General features: G+C 37.4%; 1 protein-coding gene across 2 annotated transcripts in view; it reads left to right on the top strand.

Moving 5' to 3' along the window:
- Positions 1 to 19,708, top strand: part of SLC25A21 (solute carrier family 25 member 21) — a 503,486-nt gene that overhangs the window by 222,060 nt on the left and 261,718 nt on the right. The gene's annotated exons all lie outside the window — the stretch shown is intronic.

Below are 19,708 nucleotides of genomic sequence, written 5' to 3'. Positions count from 1 at the left end.
AAAATAAATGCTATAGTGGTTGCTAGTTGTAAAAAGTTGTTAAAATACACAAGTTCTGCCCCATTTCCAGTGAAATGCTGTGACTTAAGAATGCCTGTTTATTGTTACTTGGTGTGCAGCTGAGCTATGCAGGTAGATGTAATTGGATTCTCTCTCTCATTCCTTTATGCATTTCATTATCACTTATGGGCTGTTTCAAAAGGCCAGAGTTGAAATAGCCTAAAGATTAGAGAGCTAAATAACTTTTAGAAACTTTTGCTGAACATGTGGGGTAGAGTGAGGAGGGTTGGAGGATATAGAATTAAGAAACTTCTCAGTATTAAAAAATTTTTTACAAAAGAGAAATAGTTTCCAGAATGGGTTTGCTCCAAGACAGTCTGGAGAAAAGTTGTAATGTTATGCCAAATAAACACATATAAAATACTAAAACATGGTCTGAGCATAGGTTGGTTTGTGTTAATAGCTCATTTCCATTATCTGTCAAGTTAGATTTCATGCTCGGGCCATGACACGCTGACAGCCTAGAGGTATTAGTAAGATTATAGGGGTGGCCATCTTTCAGAGGACTGCTGGGCCGGGCAGTTGTTGAGCAAAACCAACTGTTACTTGGATTTTAATTAATTGGACTTTTGAGAATTGTGACAACACATTTGAAGTCATGATTTATGGAAGAAAAATTTCACCTACTCGGTATTTAGCAGGTCTTTTTCTTAATGCTGATTGTATCAGACAGGCAGATGCATGTATAACATAGAAGTTTAAGGAGGCACATGTTAATGTTATTGAAAGATTTAAAAATGCAGACACTCAGCTTTTGTTAGAATTACCATTGCTGTTATTTACCTATGAGCCTATATATTTATTGGCATTAATAACTGACAAAATATGAGTTTATTTATGGTATGCATAGTTAAATTCAATGAATTACATTTAAAGTAACCACACACGCTTCTTTCTTTTGCTTTGATAAGGGCTAATGGCTAGTAAAGGGCTTCCCTGGTGGCTTGGACAGGAAAAAATCTGCCTGCAATGCAGGAGACCCAGGTTCAATCCCTGGGTCTGGAAGATCCCCTGGAGAAGGGAATGGCTACCACATCCAGTATTCTTGCCTGGAGAATTCCATGGACAGAGGATCCCGGTGGGTTACAGTCCGTGGGGTCGCAGAGTTGGACACGACTAAGTGACTAACACTTATTTAATAGCTTTAGTAAATACAAAATTTAGAAGGGAGAGGACTTAATTCTTGAATGCACTACAGTTTTAGAGTTGCCAAAGATTTTAACATTGTATTTTAACAATAAACTTTTACTATATTAGTACAATGTGAAACACAGGAGTTAATTGGCATTTGCAAATGTGTTTCATTGAGTTATTTATAATTATTTATAATAATAATTATATTTATTTATAATAATAAATATATTACTTATAATAATAACATCATTCTCTTTATTTCTTGTTCTGAATCTAGTATTATCTGTTTATTCACAACATTCTTGAGATGTTTGATCATTTGTCTGATGCCTTTATCTTGTACTCACAGAAGCTTGAGCGTCATCACTCTCAGCATGCATATATCACAGGCGTAGAGAGTGTATGGCTAGGTTGCTTACATACATATGTTCAAACTCCTCGAGTTCGAATGGTGAAATTTTTTTTGCCAGCCAGATTTTAAAATTTAGGTATGTTCTTCACTATGATAAAATACATAACATAAAATTTGCCATCTCAGCTATGTTTACATGTACAGTCAGTAGCATTAAGTATTAATATATTCACACTGTTTTGCAATCATCACTACCATTCATCTCTAAAATTTTTCTTGTCTTATAAAATTGAGACTCTGTGTGCATTAAATAGTTATTCCTCATTCATTCCCCTCCTCCCAGCCCTGGGCAACCATCATTCTGCTTTCTATCTCTAGGAATTGAACTACTCTAGGTACCTCATATAAGTGGAATCATTCATCGTTTGTCCTTTTTTGCCTGGCCTGTTTCATTTAGTGTAGTGTCCTCAAAGTTTATCCATGTTGTAGCACGTATCAGAATTTCCTTCCTTTTTAAGGCTGCTGCTGCTGCTGCTAAGTCACTTCGGTCGTGTCCAACTCTGTGTGACCCCATAGACGGCAGCCCACTAGGCTCCTCTGTCCCTGGGATTCTCCAGGCAAGAATACTGGAGTGGGTTGCCATTGCCTTCTCCAACGCATGCATGCACGCTAAGTCGCTTCAGTCTTGTCTGACTCTGGGGGACCCTATGGACAGCAGCCCACCAGGCTCCTCTGTCCACAGGATCCTCTCAAGAATACTGGAGTGAGTGGCCATTTCCTTCCCCATTTTAAGGCTGGATAAGATTCTATTGTATGTATATACCACCTTTTGTTCATCCATTCATCTGTTGATGAACAGGTGGGTTGTTTCTACTTCTTGGCTGTTGTGAATAGTGCAGCTGTGAACACGGGTACAGAAGTATTTCTTCTACTCCATGCTTTCAGTTCTTTGGGTCCTGTGCCCAGAAGCGGATTCACGAGTCATATGGTTGACGTTTGTTTTGAACAGGCTAAAAATGAGATATTATCACTTGAGTACATGGTACCAATTCACATTTCTACTTCTTTTTGTAGTAATATTCTTAACTTCAAAGTTTCATTTTCTTCTTTAAATAAAGATAACTGTCTCATTACCCAGTAGTTTTGAGATGATTATGGGAACCTTTTAGAGGCAGAATGAATAACCACCTCCTCTTACACTCACATGTAGTCCTTAAAAACTAAAAATAGCAATCTGGATCAGAGGGGAGAAGTTTTATTATTTGGTTTGATTTTGGTTGTCCTAAGAAGGTTGGCTGGGAAGGGTACTCCTGGAGAAAGGAATCTGGAGAAACAAACATGATTTGGCATGTTCTTAACAATTATTCCAGGGCTTTTATGGAAAGGACAAAATGATGACAAAGCATGATGTATTTCAGTTTGAAAATTAAAATTGATTCACACAACAGAAATGAACAACGATGGGATAATCAGCTGCAGGCAATGGACCTCATTTTAGGGCACTCAATTTTGGTTCTCTGTTTTGGCTTCTGAAGTAATGTTCATTATACTTGAAAATGATAGGAGATGGAATAGGCTGGGAGAAAGAGAGAAAGATGGAATTTATCATTGCTGTTGAGGTCACCGGTCAACTCAGTGGCTTAGAAATATGTTACCAATATGCAGTGGTTTTCTTGTGGATTAACTAGGGCGGTCGTAGTCACTTGTCCATGCCTGTGTCTGGGCGGGCTGCTGGGAGCCCCACCCTTCTGATGTTGGAACAGATGGCTTTCTCCTCAGGCTGTATGTCTAAGAGAGAAAAAAAAAATCCTGTCACCATCTGCCATGTAGCTTCATACAAAGTGTGCTCTTCTCCACCATGATGGTTTCCCAAGTCCTAACCATATCTCACATCTCAGCCACCTCCTTCAGGAAGTCTTCCTTGATACCATCTTCCCCAGATCCCCTCCTTAGCTGGAGCAGGTCCCTCCCTCTGAATTTCTATGACAGCCTATCTGCACCCACTGTGGCTATTGCTTTTTTTCTACTACTTGTCCCCATATCCTTCCCTCACATTCATGGCAGGCTCTTGATCTTTCAGCCTTGTCCTTGTCACACAGCTGGGCCAAGATCCCAAATGTGGACAGGCTTCAGGACATGATCCTGATAACTGATCTCTGGGGACCTCTGGTCACTCTTAGGCAAAGTCACCTGAAAAAGTACAGAGATGGCCACAAGACCATGGTTCTGTGATGTGACTGGAGCAGGGTTAGGGAAGAGGTTGAATTTAGAATTTCAAAGGGAATTGGAGTGTCCTTCACAGGAAGCTTTCCCTCGCCAGTGAACTTGACCATCCATGTATCCGTTTGGGGTCTGTCTGTCCATTCCCCTGTTGGCGCTGTGCCCTTGGTTATCCCAGAGAGAAGGAGAACTCTACTGTAGCTCCACCAATAAACTTGTGCCTACCTGCAAAAAATTTCCAATGAATTTCTTATTTTTCTCATATATTTAGTGGTGGTCATATCAAACTTTGTATAAAAAGTCAGTGACTATTTATTTTCTCAATCAATTAATCACATTTGTTGCGAAGAGGTTTCCTCGTCAGCCAAAGGACACTTGCTCACTGGAAGGCCAAGTCGTGTGGTCCAGGACATGAGTCCTGTCCTATGTTTTGAGAAACCACCCTGACCTGATGGTTAGGTAGTGTATCTGGTGTATGGGGCCAGGGGAGTAATGCTGCCCTGAATGTGGATTGTCCGGCAGTTCCCTGCAGTTTCAGGAGAACCAGAGTCACAAAGGGTCACTGATCCTGTTCTCTCTAGGGTTGCAGCAGGTCAGAGAATGCCAGGGCAGTACCAACCCTCCAATAGTGTAATACACAGAATAGTTCCTCTGAAACAAACTTCTAGGTGTCTAAGACATGATATCAGACAAACCAATTATGTTAGCCAAAGTATCAGTTTTTAAAGTTGAGCATCAATACAGTAATATAGGATAAGTCTTAGCACCTGATTAGGTGCAAGATGTCATCAGGTTAATACAACAGGATGAAACGGGTTGCTCTCCATGATTAAAAATGAGGGGAAAAGGTTATTAAGAAGAAAGACTGTGTATGTAAATCCCTCTCATCATGTATTAGTTAAAAATTAAACTAGCTTCCTTAAACAGTATAAAACAAGGGCTTCCCTTGTGGCTCAGCTGGTAAAGAATCCACCTGCAATGTGAGAGACCTGGGTTTGATCCCCGGGTTGGGAAGATCCCCTGAAGAAGGGAAAGGCTACCCACTCCAATTTTCTGGCCTGGAGAATTCCATGGACTGTATAATCTATGGGGTTGCAAAGAGTCGGACATGACTGAGCGACTTTCACAAAACAGTGTAGCTGCTTGATAAAGCAAAGTGGACCTGGAGTAAATCATGGAGTACTTGCATTTTAGTAACCTAAGTTATGCAATTATGAAAAAGTTGACTCCTCACCTACCGTAAGATCAGTCTTGATTTGACTTTAGTATGATTTGATCCTTCTTTGTCTTCATCATAAAATAATTACCAACCATTCCAAGAATAACAAAAAATAAGGAGATCAATGCAGTCCTTGGAATACTGATAGAGAGAGTGAACTAAGATAAATTTCTTAGTGTAGAAAAATATAAGAACTTTTCCTTTTGGAAATTATAGAATCTCCCAACTGGAAGAGATCATTGATTCACTTGGGGAACTTAATTGATGTATGACACTCCCTGGTAAGTTTTAGGGATTCTGCCTTTACTTGCTTGCTTTGGATTGGGGAGCACATTGCCTTCTAAGGCAGAAGTTCTCTACCAGAAACATACTGTACCCTAGTTCCAAAACATTAGAGAAAGTAGGGCTTAACTTTAAATATGTCCTTTCCCTAAACATGCTGAGAAGGAAAAATAATTATAACTCCACATGTAATACTGACATTTGAAAATTCCACATTTAATGTTAAGTAGTGTTTGGTGACTTATGTCCCAAATACAGACTGAACTTCACAAACAGCCTGTCACTTGAGTTCATAAAAATTCTTTGCTTGACAGAGAATAGACTAGTGTGACCAGGTTTGGCAGAATTTATCAAGGGAGAAGAAAATTGCACAATCCTTGTTTTTCCTATGTTATATTTTTCACCACAGCTAGTCATATTCCTTGCTTCCCTCCCACCTCTCCAAAATTTTTTTAGTCCTTGCAGACAATGAAAATTGTAGCTTTCGGCTGTATACTTAAGTTGAATTACCCCAGATACTTGTCACTTTTCTTTTCAGAGGTGTGTGATAGAAGGTGTAGATTGAAATAACTAAAACGTGTTCTTTTCTCAGCCGGGTAAAAGGCTCCTCTGCTGCCTTCTCCACTAGGTGCCAGCACAGCCCCGCAGCCTGCTTGTGTTCATGTCTGGTGATTTCAGCTAATGCTCCAGACTCCTGAATAACGTGGGTTTTGCATGTATGGTGTACTCTTGTTTGGTTGGTTTGGTTTAGGTAATTTTGACTAAATTGAATCAAAAAGAGTCTCATTAGATTGGTTTTCTAAACCCTAAGAATTTCACTTTCAAAAATTATTCAAGGTACGATGAATTTAAGTTGATACCAACAGCAAGATCTTCTATTTTTAGTCTGAGCTCTTGCTTACAAGCTCAGTATTAATTGTGGGAGAATAAATAATAGTAAATATAATTAAAAACTAAGCAATCATATAATATAAATAATTTTAAAGTGGGGTGGTATATATCTAAAGTAATAAAAATAAAATTTTAGATGCTCACTGGTTTTGTTATTCAAATAGTTGTTTTTAATTTGCTACAGTTATTCCTCTCTCAATGTTGTGTATGTAATTTAATGTGTCATTTGTTTTCTTTCATCCAATTACATGTATAAAATTTATTTGAAGTAATTCTTACACATTCAGAATGAAGATAACACCATATTTACACTCATTCTTTTAAAGAAGTCTATGTATGTAACAAGCTTTGAAATTATGTATTTAAGCACATTATTGTTCACCTACCATCATAGATTTCATTATTTTTTAATTAATTTTTAAAAATGAAACCTTGAATTTTTCAATAACTAGCAACTGTAATAATAGAATGTAAAAATTATTCTATGAACAAAAGCATAGTTATATTTAATTTTGCATATCCTAAGCTATGGAAGGAAGCACAATAAAAAATTCCATGCCATAACTAAATATATACCACAGATCTTCTATCTAGAAAATATCAAAAGTGCACTTTTTTATTTTTTCAGAAGTGCACATTTTTAAAAATTTTATTTTTTATTGAAATATAGTTGATTTATAGTGTTGTATTAGTTTCAGGTGTATAACAAAATGATTCAGTATTATATATGTGTGTGTGTATATATATATGTACATATACTTTTTTTCAGGTTCTTTTCTGTTATAGGTTATTATAAAATATTGAGTATAATTCCTCACTGGTTATCTATAAAATGCAAATTAATGTGGTGAAAATATTTATTTAAATGTTGGAAACTATATGATTCAAGATTTATATCAAAATTACATTAATTTCAAAATTTATTTGATGTAGTTATCTTGATAATGTAAGTTAAAGCTATAGTCAATACTATTGTTGCCATCATTCTTATTTTTTCTAAATGTCAAATATATAGTCAAAACATTCTCTGTGCAATTTTTTGCAACATAATGTTTGAAAATAATGAAAACCATAAAATGCTGACTGCCTACACTGTGTATTTAGGTTAATGGGGCAGTTGCATTTCTAAAATGTGAGATGATTTTTACCCCGTTTTATGGTATATTATAGAATAGGATCACTGCTGTTACTCATCACACATATTGTAGAAAAGACCACTGCGTGATCCCAGAGTTTGGTTTGATACTGCTTAGTATCAATATTTTGAGTAAAGCTTGAATTATTCAAATATCAGGAAGCTTTCAGACCTATGTAGGTGTAATACATCCTGCATAATTCTGTTTCTCCATTCTGATTGTTTCTTTTAATCTGTAGAAGTACTTTTGTGACAAGAAAAAAAGGAAAAGAAAAGCAATGAAATACTGTTTAATCTGAAACAGAGGTTCCTAAGTTCAGTCTCAGAAGTAAGATCAAATGTCCTATCCAGTTATTCTACATCTCTAATTCTTTCACAGTACTTTTCTTGAGTTTCTCAGATCAGCCCAAATCCTGGTTGGAATACTGTATTGTGTCCTTTTTTAGTATCAGACAATCATAGTATGGTCAGCGTCCTATCCAACTTCAAACATGGTCATCTGTAAGTTTGAAGTTCTTTGTTCCTGTGAAGTTCAATAAAAGATTTCAGTGTTGAATTCAACCCAGACCACAGAATGATTAAATTCATTGTTTTTGATATGTTGCATGGGAAGATACTATGTAATTGAGTTGCTTCCATCTTTGCAATTTATTTTCTTAAAAAAAAAAAAAAAGGTCAGGCTATTAACTATATATGGCAATTAAAGGAAAGTGCACCGAATGTCCTGGCAACCCAGCACTTTTTTCTGTGTTTGATTTAGGCGTCTGTAAAAGGACACCACTCATGCCTTTATAGTTAAAATGCTGTCATTTCCACCATAAACTCCTATTTTTAGGAGTTTTGGTTTATAACTCAACCGTTTAAAAAAAAAAAAAAACCTACATTCAGATTCGTGTATTTCTTCTTTTAATCTGAGAGAAAATTTTACTAAAAACTTGAAATCATGGCAGTTTCATCGTTTTAAATTTGGAAGAAACCAAATGAAAAAAATTTCAGTGGTTTTGAATGCATTTTTTCTGTTCTTTTTCATTAGTTATATGGGAAAATATGTTTTAATATATTCATTCAAAGAGACTGCCAAGGTTAGTTTTTTTTAAAGTTGGCTGAATTTAAGTATAATTATGAAACTTTTACAATAAATATTTTTGAGTATACATTTAAAAATTTCCTGTTCGATTCTCTTTTTATAAAACCATGTGGGAAGGTAGGTATCTACAGAGCTAAGGTGATTTTAAAAGTCTGCTTCTGTGCCCTGTGGAGAGCTACTGTAGATGATCCAGATTTCTTTAGGAAACTCTGAAGTACAAAATGATACTAAGCATAAAAAAGAAAACACAATAATCAGAAACAAGATTTCCTTATTTCTTACAGTTTACATTCTTAGTCACTAAAAGTGTCCATGTTTTCTGTTCATTCATTTCCAATTCTAGGTAAGTGTTGCTAACAGTGGTTGATCCTTTAAATTTCCCTGTGTCTTCTAAATCTGTTTTTTCCCTTTTGCTAAATCCATAAGCAAAGCTATACATATACAACTTATTTATGTGTGTATGTAAACACTGACTATTTCCCCCTTGAGGAACCTATTAATCTATTTGCTATAAAATACATTTTCTTAAAACAGCTTCTTCTTCACATACAACAATGAGAGGGAGATTATTGTGAAAGTAAGAGAAAGGAGAGAGACTGGATTGGTTCTGAAAGATCTGACAAAGCTCAGGTAACCTGGTGATGGTATGTCAGGAAGATTTAGGTGGACAACAAGAAGATTATGGAGATGAGAAAGAGGGGCATAAGTCATGTTTACTTGACAGAACCACTTAACAAATGCTGTCCTAACAAGCAATGTACGTGAATATATTCTTTTCAATCATATTGCCATGAAACCCCTCACAGAAGGAAATGTGCTTGATAGAGAATTCATATTTACATTTTCCCCCTTTGGATCCAACTTACTGGTTTAGGAAGAAACAAGCTGCCCTCCTTCACTTCTTTGAAATACAGAAACATGGTTTTCTTATGTTTTTCCATAAATGAATCTGACAAATTTAGATATACTAAAAATTGTTACAAGTTATCTGGGAAACAGAATTTTGCAACCAAACTCACTATTAAGGAAACTCTGTTATATGAAATTCCACCTCTACACAAGAGATGTGTTTGAGGGAATTTCATTGATTATACACAGATTCATAATTTAAGTAGTAACTTCTGTTAATGTATTTAAAACATGATTAGATTTGCAAAAATTTGGTTTACATAAAACTTTAGAAAGCTAAAAGTAGTGAATGAATCTATTATTATCTAAGCACAAGAACATTAAATCTGAATATAATATAGGTTGATCTATTTCCATGATGCAGTGAAAGAAATAAATTTATTTTTAAATAAATTTGTTTTACTCATCATGTAAGCCATCTATATATGTATATATATACATATATATGTGTGTGTGTGTGTGTGTGTATGTTATATATATACACAACCCAACTTGACTGTTTTTCATCAGGTTCTTGTTTAGAAGTTTATGAGATTAACTGATTGCTTAAAGAGCCAAAAATTTCTTCATGGTTGATCCTGTTTGATCATTAAAATGAGTAAAATAACCAGATGTGATCTTTGTGATTAAATTGGATTGGCTGTGCAATGATCCCATTGATTGTTGGCAATCATTTATTATTATGTATTGAAAAATAAAAATCAATCAAGCAGAAGAAAGCCAGTGTGATCCCAACTTTAGACAAATGTTGAGTAAGATGCAGAGTAGAAGGGGATGACACAGAGATGCTGGGGATCCGACCCTCTGCTCCTCTAACGCTATCCAGAGTCTGACAGTCTCCAATGAAGTACTTTGCCCCAACGCACAAACAAGGTGGTCTTGCCCTTGTGAAGAGATGTGTCATCTGAAGTAAACCTGGCTAATTAGAGTCCTACATCAATAGACTCCTGTGGAATCTTGGTCAAAGCCCAGGGCACCATCTACCCTGTGCATGAAGATCTGATTTGTTGCCATCCATCTTTAAATCAGCTTCTAGGTGTTGCCAGGAGAAGGCTTCTGTATGAAAGATAAAGTAAAAAGAAAAAAACAATTTAACAGTCAGACCTATATATACAGCTTAACAACATGTTTTCAGGGGTGTTTGAGAAAATAAATCAGGAGTAGAAGTATAGACTGATTAGGCCTCATCAGAGCAGTTTCCTGGGCTCTCAAAGGAAACAACAAGCCAGACATAACTGGTCCCTGAGAAAAAAATAAATTAAAATAATAATAATAATAAAGTGCTCTCTCCAGAAAATGTCTGAAATAATAGGTTGATTTTAAACGTAGACATGTTAGTTAACCCATGCTTGGTTAGCATATAGTTTTATTTCTTGACCATGCATTAGAAACTCAACCATTAAAACAACAAGAAAAAAGTCTTTTTCCTCTGTGCCATGAGTTTTCTGTTCTTTCTGACCTCATGGCCGTTGCGTTTGCTTTGCTCTCTGCCCAGATTGCTCCTCTGGCTCTTTGCATGACTGGCTCTTTTTCCATTTAATAGAGTGCTTTATCTATGATAGTCTGTCCTCTCTCTGCCCCATTACTCTGTCATTTGTTTTTTGTTTGTTTTCTTCATGATTCAAAATTAAGTTGACATGGTTTCCTTTATTTTTTCCTACTCTCCACACCTGTCCACTCCAAATTAGCTCAAGTGGGAATACCACTCCTCGGGGGTGGGGGGCTCTTTGGTGGCCCTGTTCTTCCTAGGAGCCCCACGCACTGTGGGATGATGTGAGGCAAGGTGGGATAGTGTGCCTTCAGCATCCATCCATTTATTCGGACACAGTGGTTTTTACAGTGCAACTGCAGGATTTTGTTCAGCAACAGGCATTCAATCAACTAGCGAAAGAAAACTTCGCAGTGCTCTGAGAAGGAAGCAAATATTTAGCAAATTCTCCCTGCCCTTTTTTTTTTTTTTTTGTCTCTCAAGCTGAAATGTAATACCTATCTGTCCTTGTTGTACCAGAGAAAGAGTTCTGACTGTGTCCTTGTACCTCCAGTTACACTGATATGAATGAACTTCAGGCAGCATGAAAATACATGCAGCAGGTCGGAGGGGAAGCATTATGCGTTGATCTCCCCCTCCTTTAAGCATTTATTTTGTTTCTACATGAAAATCGAAGTTTGTAATTCTTCTAGGATACCAGACTGAGAAATTGTATGATTTTCTTCTGGATAATCTAAAAGGAGAAAGTGGAAAAAATACAAGTTACGTGAAAACTATCATATTGACACCTCCCCCCCAAAAGCCTCGTATGTATACCTTTATTACTATTCCTGGTATTTCTGCTGATTAAAGAACAAGAAAAACAGATCTTGCCTTCCACATGTGCTTTGGACAGACCTATGGTTTAAAATCCTTAGGAAAAGATTCCCAGAGAGTCTTTGGGTGATTTCCACTTATGCTGAGAAGTTCTGGTCTGTGATTGAGTTATCACCTTACATTGTCAACACTTCTATCACAAAGCAGTTCCCAAACATGGAAAAATTGTCAGAGGCTTTGGAAGCTAATGCAGGGTGGTAGTAATCATTTAAAGGGCTTATCTATCTGCCTTGAGCAACACAGAAACTGAGAAAAGGCAAACAGTACAAACGGTGGCCAGGGTATGGGAAATGGAGACGGGACATGGGAGGGGGGGGATCATGAAAAGCATTCCAGTCTGCTTGGTCCTTCACAAATCCTAATGAGATAATAGCTCATCCAGTCAAGCCCATTCCTTACTTTCAGGAAATGCCACACAGGTAAATGAAGAAATTATTTGAAGAGGGATCATGATGGGTGTGGACTGTTTGTGATTCAGCTTGGAAGAAATGTAGATGCTAAAGATTTCTTTAAGCCTGACTAGGATTGATTTCCCCTGATGGGCTTCTCTCAACTTCTGTGATTGTTGGCCTGAGGTTTGCAAAACTGATGGTACCCATAGATAAAAACCCAGTACCAGTAGCTGAAGGAAATGTGGAATAATTTACCCTAGAGTTACTATTCCACCATTTAGAGACAAATTGTTTCTCTCTTGATATCCAAGAAATTCTTGGATAAATCCTGGATAAATCCAAGAAATTCTTGGATAAATCCTGGATAAATCCAAGAAATATCCAGGCAGAATTCTACTCTTTAAGCTCTTAGGACTCTCTAAGGTGGTCCTTTTAAAAACAGAGAATCTAAATGTATTTGCCTTTTAAAAGGAAAGCTTAAAAATATTATTTTACAGACAGTCTGAAATTTAAAAATGAGAAAGATGAAAAATCTACGACCTTACTTTTTTTGGAGGGGAGTGGTTGGGAGCAGAATCTCAGAATTAGATATAAACCACATTTATTCTGATAGTACTTGAAGGGTGTCCCCCCCGCTACTTCCAGGTTTCTTTGCTAGGTTTGCAAACAGTGCTTTATTCTGTTTCAAATATACTGTAGTCTGATATATTGCAGGGGGTGGCAGTGAGGAAAGAAAGTGAAGGTCTCTTCGTCGTATCTGACTCTTTGCAACGCCATGGACTATACAGTCCATGGAGTTCTCCAGACTAGAATACTGGAGTGGGTAGCCTTTCTTTTCTCCAGGGGATCTTCCCAACCCAGGGATCGAACCCAGATCTCCTGCTGTGTAGGCAGATTCTTTACCAGCTGAGCCACAAGAGAAGCCCAAGAATACTGGCGTGGGTAGCCTATCCTTCTCCAGCAAATTCCCCAGCCCAGCAATCGAACCAGGGCCTCCTGCATTGCAGGCAGATAGATTCTTTACCAACTGAGTTATTAGGGAAGCCCACAGTGAGGAAATTTGGAGTTAAATCCTCTAACCAATCAGATGTTAAAGAATGACAATAATGAAGTAATGTGGATTTATTTCACTAAGACATTGTGATGAATGTAGATATTAGATGCCTCCCATATGAGCCTGTTTGTGTCTACAGAATAATTTAGTTCTAAGGACTAACCAAGAAGGAAAATCAGTGTGTGCACAGAGGCATCATCTTTCACATAGTCCAGGTGGGAGGATCCTTTGAAAACAGTTACCATATTAGAGGCAGGGTTGGGGAACAGAGGGCCCTCTCAAGTCAGATTCTCCCTTAGGTCCCACCCCCGACCGTTTGGCAACAGTTTGCTCCGTGTCTGGATGAGTTGAAATGGAAAGATGTGAGGAACTGAAATTTAATTATGATTCAAAATTATCCTGTTAGGAGATATCTGTGAAACATTAAGGTGCTTTGCAAGAACAGCATTTGAAATACTATGTAGGCAGCTAGAAAGTCTACACTACTTCAAGACTTTAGGATCCTGAAAAGTTGTTTGGAGGTGTCAGTGGCAGAATATGGATTTTAGACTGAATTGAGAGCTTTCTGGGATCTCTTGAATTATCTTCCCTATTTAAAATATGCTGATAGATTAGAGTCTTGGTGATAGCCCTCAGGAGAAAGAGAGGGGAGAACCATGAGGTTTTAGCTGCTGATATTTATTTATTCAGGCCTCCCTGTTGCTCAGATGGTAAAGAATCTGCCCACCCGGGTTTCATTCATTTGTCAGGGGTAGTGCTAGGTATGGTATGTTGTTTGAAATATCTTGTGGAATGAAGCTCATAAAAGCGAAAAAGCAAGGCTTTTTCCATCTTAGTAGATGGAAATAGTGCCAAGAAAATATAGGAGGTGCTTTTGTTGTTGTTTAGTCACTAAGCTGTGTCCAACTCTTTTGTGATCAAATGGACTGTAGCCCACCGGGCTCCTCTGTGCATGAGATTTCCCAGGCAAGAATACTGGAATGGGTTGCCATTTCCCTCTCCAGGGAATCTTCCTGACCCAGGGATAGAGCCTGTGTTTCCTGGATTGCAGGCAGATTCTTTACCACTGAGCCACATAATAAATGTTGAATAAATCTTAAAGTTTTGAGGATAAAAGACATTAAGTATACAAAAAGTTTCAAAATCTTAGCTCCTCTACTGTGTGTGTGTGTGTTTGTGTAAAATCTAATTAAAGAGCAAGAGTGAGAGTTTTAACAATTTATTTTGTAAACTAAAAGCCAAATTGTGCTATCTTCTTTTCACCTTGTAAGTCTTAGAGAATTAGAAGTTAAGTGGAAATGGCATAGGGTCTAGTGTCATTAATTTTGGTCAGTGGTTGGTAGCTGGTGATTTATAGCTTTAATATAGACGAAGAGTTAATTCCCAAGGGATTTTATACTTTTAATATTTTTTATCTCCCAAGATAAAACAGATACAGATTTGTTGTAAGGGAGAATTTGAATCTAAGAATTTTAAGACTCTAGAATGTGTTACTCAGAAAGTTATGTAACTCACTAGAATTTGTGGACTTGCTTTTGCTTAGATCCTTTAATTATTAGAGAGTCACCTTTCTTAAGAGATTTATTCACATTTGAAATAAAGTATGTGAGGTTCCCTGGATTATATTTAATAGAAAAGGTATAGTTTTGCCTGAGATTTAGTCAGTGGTTCTCTACTTATTTCCTTAAAGATTAATAGCAGTGTAATTTCCACTTTTTATCCAAATGAGCCTCTTTTTAAAACCATTTGGGTTTAAACAAATATGAATTTTAAAAATACTCTTTTGGTGCTTGAAAAAATCTAGTTAAACTTTGGTATTTTTCCAACTAATATTTTCCCTTTATTTATTTTCCTGGAAAGCTAGCTTGTAGTCAAAAGCCATTTCTGAAGATTTGCTTTAAACGTTCAGCCATTCTTAGCATTGAGAACCTAATGATACTAAAATCTTAGGGTCCAAACGTCTCCTCACCCATCTCTTCTATTCATCTCCTCTTTAGGAAACTAAAAAAAGAATTGTTGTGAGTAAGGTTAAAAGAAACTCCACTTTGCTCTCTTTTATCCTCTTATCTAGAGCACAGAAGCAGAAAGAGAAAGAAATACTATAGTATTGCTAAGTTCGTTATTTCCCTATTCATGAAGCTTTCCATCTTGGGACTTGAGAAGGGCACTGAACTGCATTCTGATTCCTCTTATTGAGCTTGAAGATAGTTCTAATGTGGAGATGGATGAAGGTTTTATTAGTTTAGCTTCTCTGTTTGGTATTAGTGCCTACCTTAGCTTTGGGTACGTGCTAAGTCGCTTCAGTCATGTCCGACTCTATGCAACCCTATGGACCGTAGCCTGCCAGGCTCCTCTGTCCATGGGATTTTGAAGGCAAGAATACTGGAGTGGGTTGCCATTCCCTTCTCCAGGGGATCTTTCAAACCCAGGGAGCGAACCTGCCTCTCTTACATCTCCTGCACTGGCAAGTGGGTTCTTTACCACTAGTGCCACGTGGGAAATTCTTAGCTTTGGGTATATTAATCAAAAAATGTTCATGAGAAATTGTCTTCTTCTAGGGCCTGGTGACTCAGATGGTAGAGAATCTGCCTGCAATGCAGGACACCCAGGTTTGATCCCTGGGATGGGAAGATCCCCTGGAGATGGGAATGGCAACCCACTCCAGTATTTCTGCTGGAGAATTCCATGAACGGAAAAGCCTACAGTCCATTGGGTCCCAAAAGAGTCGGACACAGCTGAGCGACTAACACACCTCCTAGGGCCTAGATATTTTATAATAGAACCTTAGAACAAAACCTAAGTAAAGCTTTTGAGCAGAGACAACTGATTTCCATTACAGTCAACCTTTCAAGATTAACAACTGGTTCTGCTGTTAAAGCTGACACTCATCAAATACCCTGGTGTGCAGTTGTCCCTGTTTTGTCATTGGAGAGCTGGTAGCATAATCTTCAGTGGATGCATGATCCCCAACAATGAGGAGTTTCTCTGAAAGCTGCCACCAGTTGAAGATTCATTTTTAAAATCCAAGAGTGGTCAACCCTGGCAGGGCTCATGCTTTCCTCCCCAGCTTTATAGACACAAAGTAAACATGTTGTAAGCTCTGTCCTGTGCAAGAAACCATCTTTTATTAGTCATGCAGTTTTAATTTTAGTTTTTAACTATATCTGATTAGGGGTGTGTCCTGATTTTAGTTATTCAATTCACCTTGCTTTCATTTTGGGATTTAAACTTCCATTAGAATAACTACAGTAGGCTTTTAACTTTAATGTAATTTTATGTAATGCTACCAAATAACAATACCTAATATTTGTTTAGTGCTCTTTCTTAAGGCTTGAAGTATTTAATGTGCTTTTACTTATTTAATCCTTATCCTGTGAAGAATATTAGAAGTAGGCCTTATTATCTCCATTTTATAGGTAAAGAAATAGAGTCATGAAGTAGTCAGGGAGTTTGTGTATGTTCTGAGTTCCAAGTGCACTTATGATGATTTTTCAGTTTCCCTGCCCTCCCTTCTCAGGGGACCTTGTTGCCTTACAATATACTATAAATACATTATACAGTGTATAGTTTTACTGTTCTCAGGCCCATCAAGTTTAATGGGGTAGCCTGGCACGGTTCCTAGAGCAGGACCGTGTACATGATAAATATTACTTTGGAAGTTGATGGATTTTGGCTTGAACATGCTTTACAGTTAACAAATGTAACAAAAGGGAACATGTGCCATTTAGTTTTGTTTCTCTAGCACCTAATGTGGTGCCTGGCACACAGTAGGCACTCAACAAATAGTTGTTAAATGAAAACACCTCATTAAAAAAGTAGCGCGATAAAGAACCAGACTATTAAGACAAATAAAAGGAAGTACTACTTTACTCAGCAGGAAGTGCCTAAATAGGACAACCTACCTCCACGTAAATCCCTTGGTTCTTGTTGAGCATCAGCTGCTGATCTGGGTAGAATGTAGCTCCAACCAAGTGTTTTGACTTATGTAGGTATTGATCTTAGAGCTGAAAGGGCCATTTGAAATCATTTAAGCCTTCTCTTCAAAAAAATTTTTTAATAGAGGAGGAAATTGAGGTTGTATTTCATTTTGCCTTTTAGAAACAGAAATCACCAAACAGACAAATTTACTTATAAATTGTTTCATTGAGTTATCTGGGAGGCATTATTTTTTCTAACTTATATGGAAAAATTTGCCAGATTGGGGTGCATGAAGTTTAATGACTCTTTAGGATTACATGGAGACTCTATGGCATAATCCAAAGGAATTCTATTTCTTGGCTATTTCATAGCAAATGGAGACTAGTGTCAGAAACATCTCTTTCAAAATATCATGTCTCATATTATAAAACGTCTCTAATTAGCTCAAAATGCATGGTAAAATTCTCAAAAATCCTTGAAAATTAGCTTAATTTGCCACCACCACAGAATGACACAGAGCAAAATTCTGAGAAGCATTCTAGTTGCCACTCATTATATACAGTTAACAAACCTTGTGAATCCTAATTCCATGTCTTTTAAATTTATCTGAATTACTGCATTAGACTCTTAACCACACCTCTCTCCTTTCTGTATCCCTCCTTTAAACAATTTCCCACAACTAAGGTTTCTAACATAGAACCCAAAGTGTTTCTTTTCTGGTTTGTATCTTGTGATGACTCCCCATTGCCTACACAATTCAGTATAATGTCCTTCTCAGAGCCTCCCGTCTTCTGGCTTCTGACCATCATACCGGCCTCACATTCTGCTATTCAGAGTGTGAAGCATTCACCACATTGATTTATGTATGCTTCCTGAACTCTCTACTTCTACATTTTTGTGAAGGCTTATCCATCTGCTAAGATACTTTTCTCTACACTCTATCTGCTGGATTATCCTCGTACTTGTCATGGTGACCTCTGACAAGCTTCTCCTTTGCCTCTAGTTTGAATTGCGTGCCCTTCCTCAAAGAAACAGCTTTATACTCACAGTTGGAAGTGATATTTATGATTTTCACTGCATAAATGAAAATATCATGGCTTTCAATAACCCATTTATTTCCCTCTAGGAATGTGTTATTGAGGCCTGATATGTGTCAGGTGTCATCGCAGTCTCTCTTGCTTTAAATAAGGGACTCAGGAAATTAACTCAAGGTGCACTGAACTCACAAGTGGAAAAACAAATGAGTCCATGGGAGTCTGAAGGAGAGATGTCAAAATTAGATAGACAAAATGGCTGAGTCCCTTTGCTCTTCTCCTGAAACTATCACAAATTGTTCATCAGCTATATTCCAATACCAAATAAAAAGTTTAATAACAAACAACCACAAAAATTCAAAATGATGAGAAAAATGAGATAGGTCAGTTCAGGGAAACCTTCCTAAAAAGAGGTGATTTTTGAGCTGAATTTCAAAGAGCAAGTAGGAGTTAGACGGCAGAGGGATGCGTGTTATAAGCAGAATGCAGAGCATTCGGTAAATCAGTGCAGAGGTACCTAACTCTCTCTGATGGCTACAAGAGATTTAATATGATAGGGGGGACATATGAGGAGATGGTAGGGGATGAGACTTGAGAGGCAGGAGGATGCCTGAACATAAAGACCCTCATGTGTTAGATTGAGGAATTTAAAATTCATGTAACTGTTACTGAGAGCCATTGAAGGATTTTAGATAGAAAGATGAGAGGGCTTTGCTGTAAAAAGATTATTAGGATAATAATGTGAAAGATAGCTAGCTATGAAGTGGGTTTAGAGGGTCTGAGGGAAGTGATATTGTGTCATTTAGACGAGAAGTCCAAATGTCATATAAGGCAACGACAATGTGGATGAGGAGGAGTACATAGAATCAAGTCATATTAGGAAGGTAAACTGGAGAACTCGGTGATTGGATGAGGAGCCTGAAAGAATGGGGAGAGTTTAACATGACTTGGTTTTCTGATTTTAGCAACTTGTGGAAAGGTGAACGTTAGTTTGGTTCCCACTTTATTCTAAAATCTCACTGTTTCAATCGGGTGGAGAGGGAGGTGGGAGGGGGGATCGGGATGGGGAATACGTGTAAATCCATGGCTGATTCATATCAATGTATGACAAAACCCACTGAAATGTTGTGAAGTGATTGGCCTCCAACTAATAAAAAAAAAAAGATTTAAAAAAAAAAAAAATCTCACTGTTTCTTTAAATGTTCAACAATAGAATAATGTTAAATGTTGTGCTGCAAACCTGACTATTGGTGGTTTTATGCTGTGTTTTTTAGCTTGCCAGAACTTAATGACTTAAGACAACAATTTATTAATATTTCTTCTGTTGGCAGTGGTTTCATAAACTCAGCAAGGTGTTTCTCACTTGGGGTGCAGCTAGATGCAGGGAGGGCTAGAGTCATCTGAAGGCTTCTTAACTTGCATATCTGATTCCAGGCTGTAAGGACTGGTTGGACATTTCTCTCTCAAGAGGCCTCTGTGCATGGCTGTGTTGGGCTTCTACACAGCATGGTACTCTGAACTTCTTACAGAGTGGTTGCTTCCCCCAGAAGTGATTGTTCCAAGAAGCCAAGTGAGAGCTGCAAGTCTTCTTAGAACCTAATCTGAGAAGTTATATATCGTTATATTCTATTGATCATGGTAGTTATAGACCAGCTG

This window comes from Dama dama, chromosome 13, assembly GCF_033118175.1.
Source record: "Dama dama isolate Ldn47 chromosome 13, ASM3311817v1, whole genome shotgun sequence".
Classification (NCBI taxonomy): domain Eukaryota; kingdom Metazoa; phylum Chordata; class Mammalia; order Artiodactyla; family Cervidae; genus Dama; species Dama dama.
This window is presented reverse-complemented; position numbering and strand designations above follow the sequence as displayed.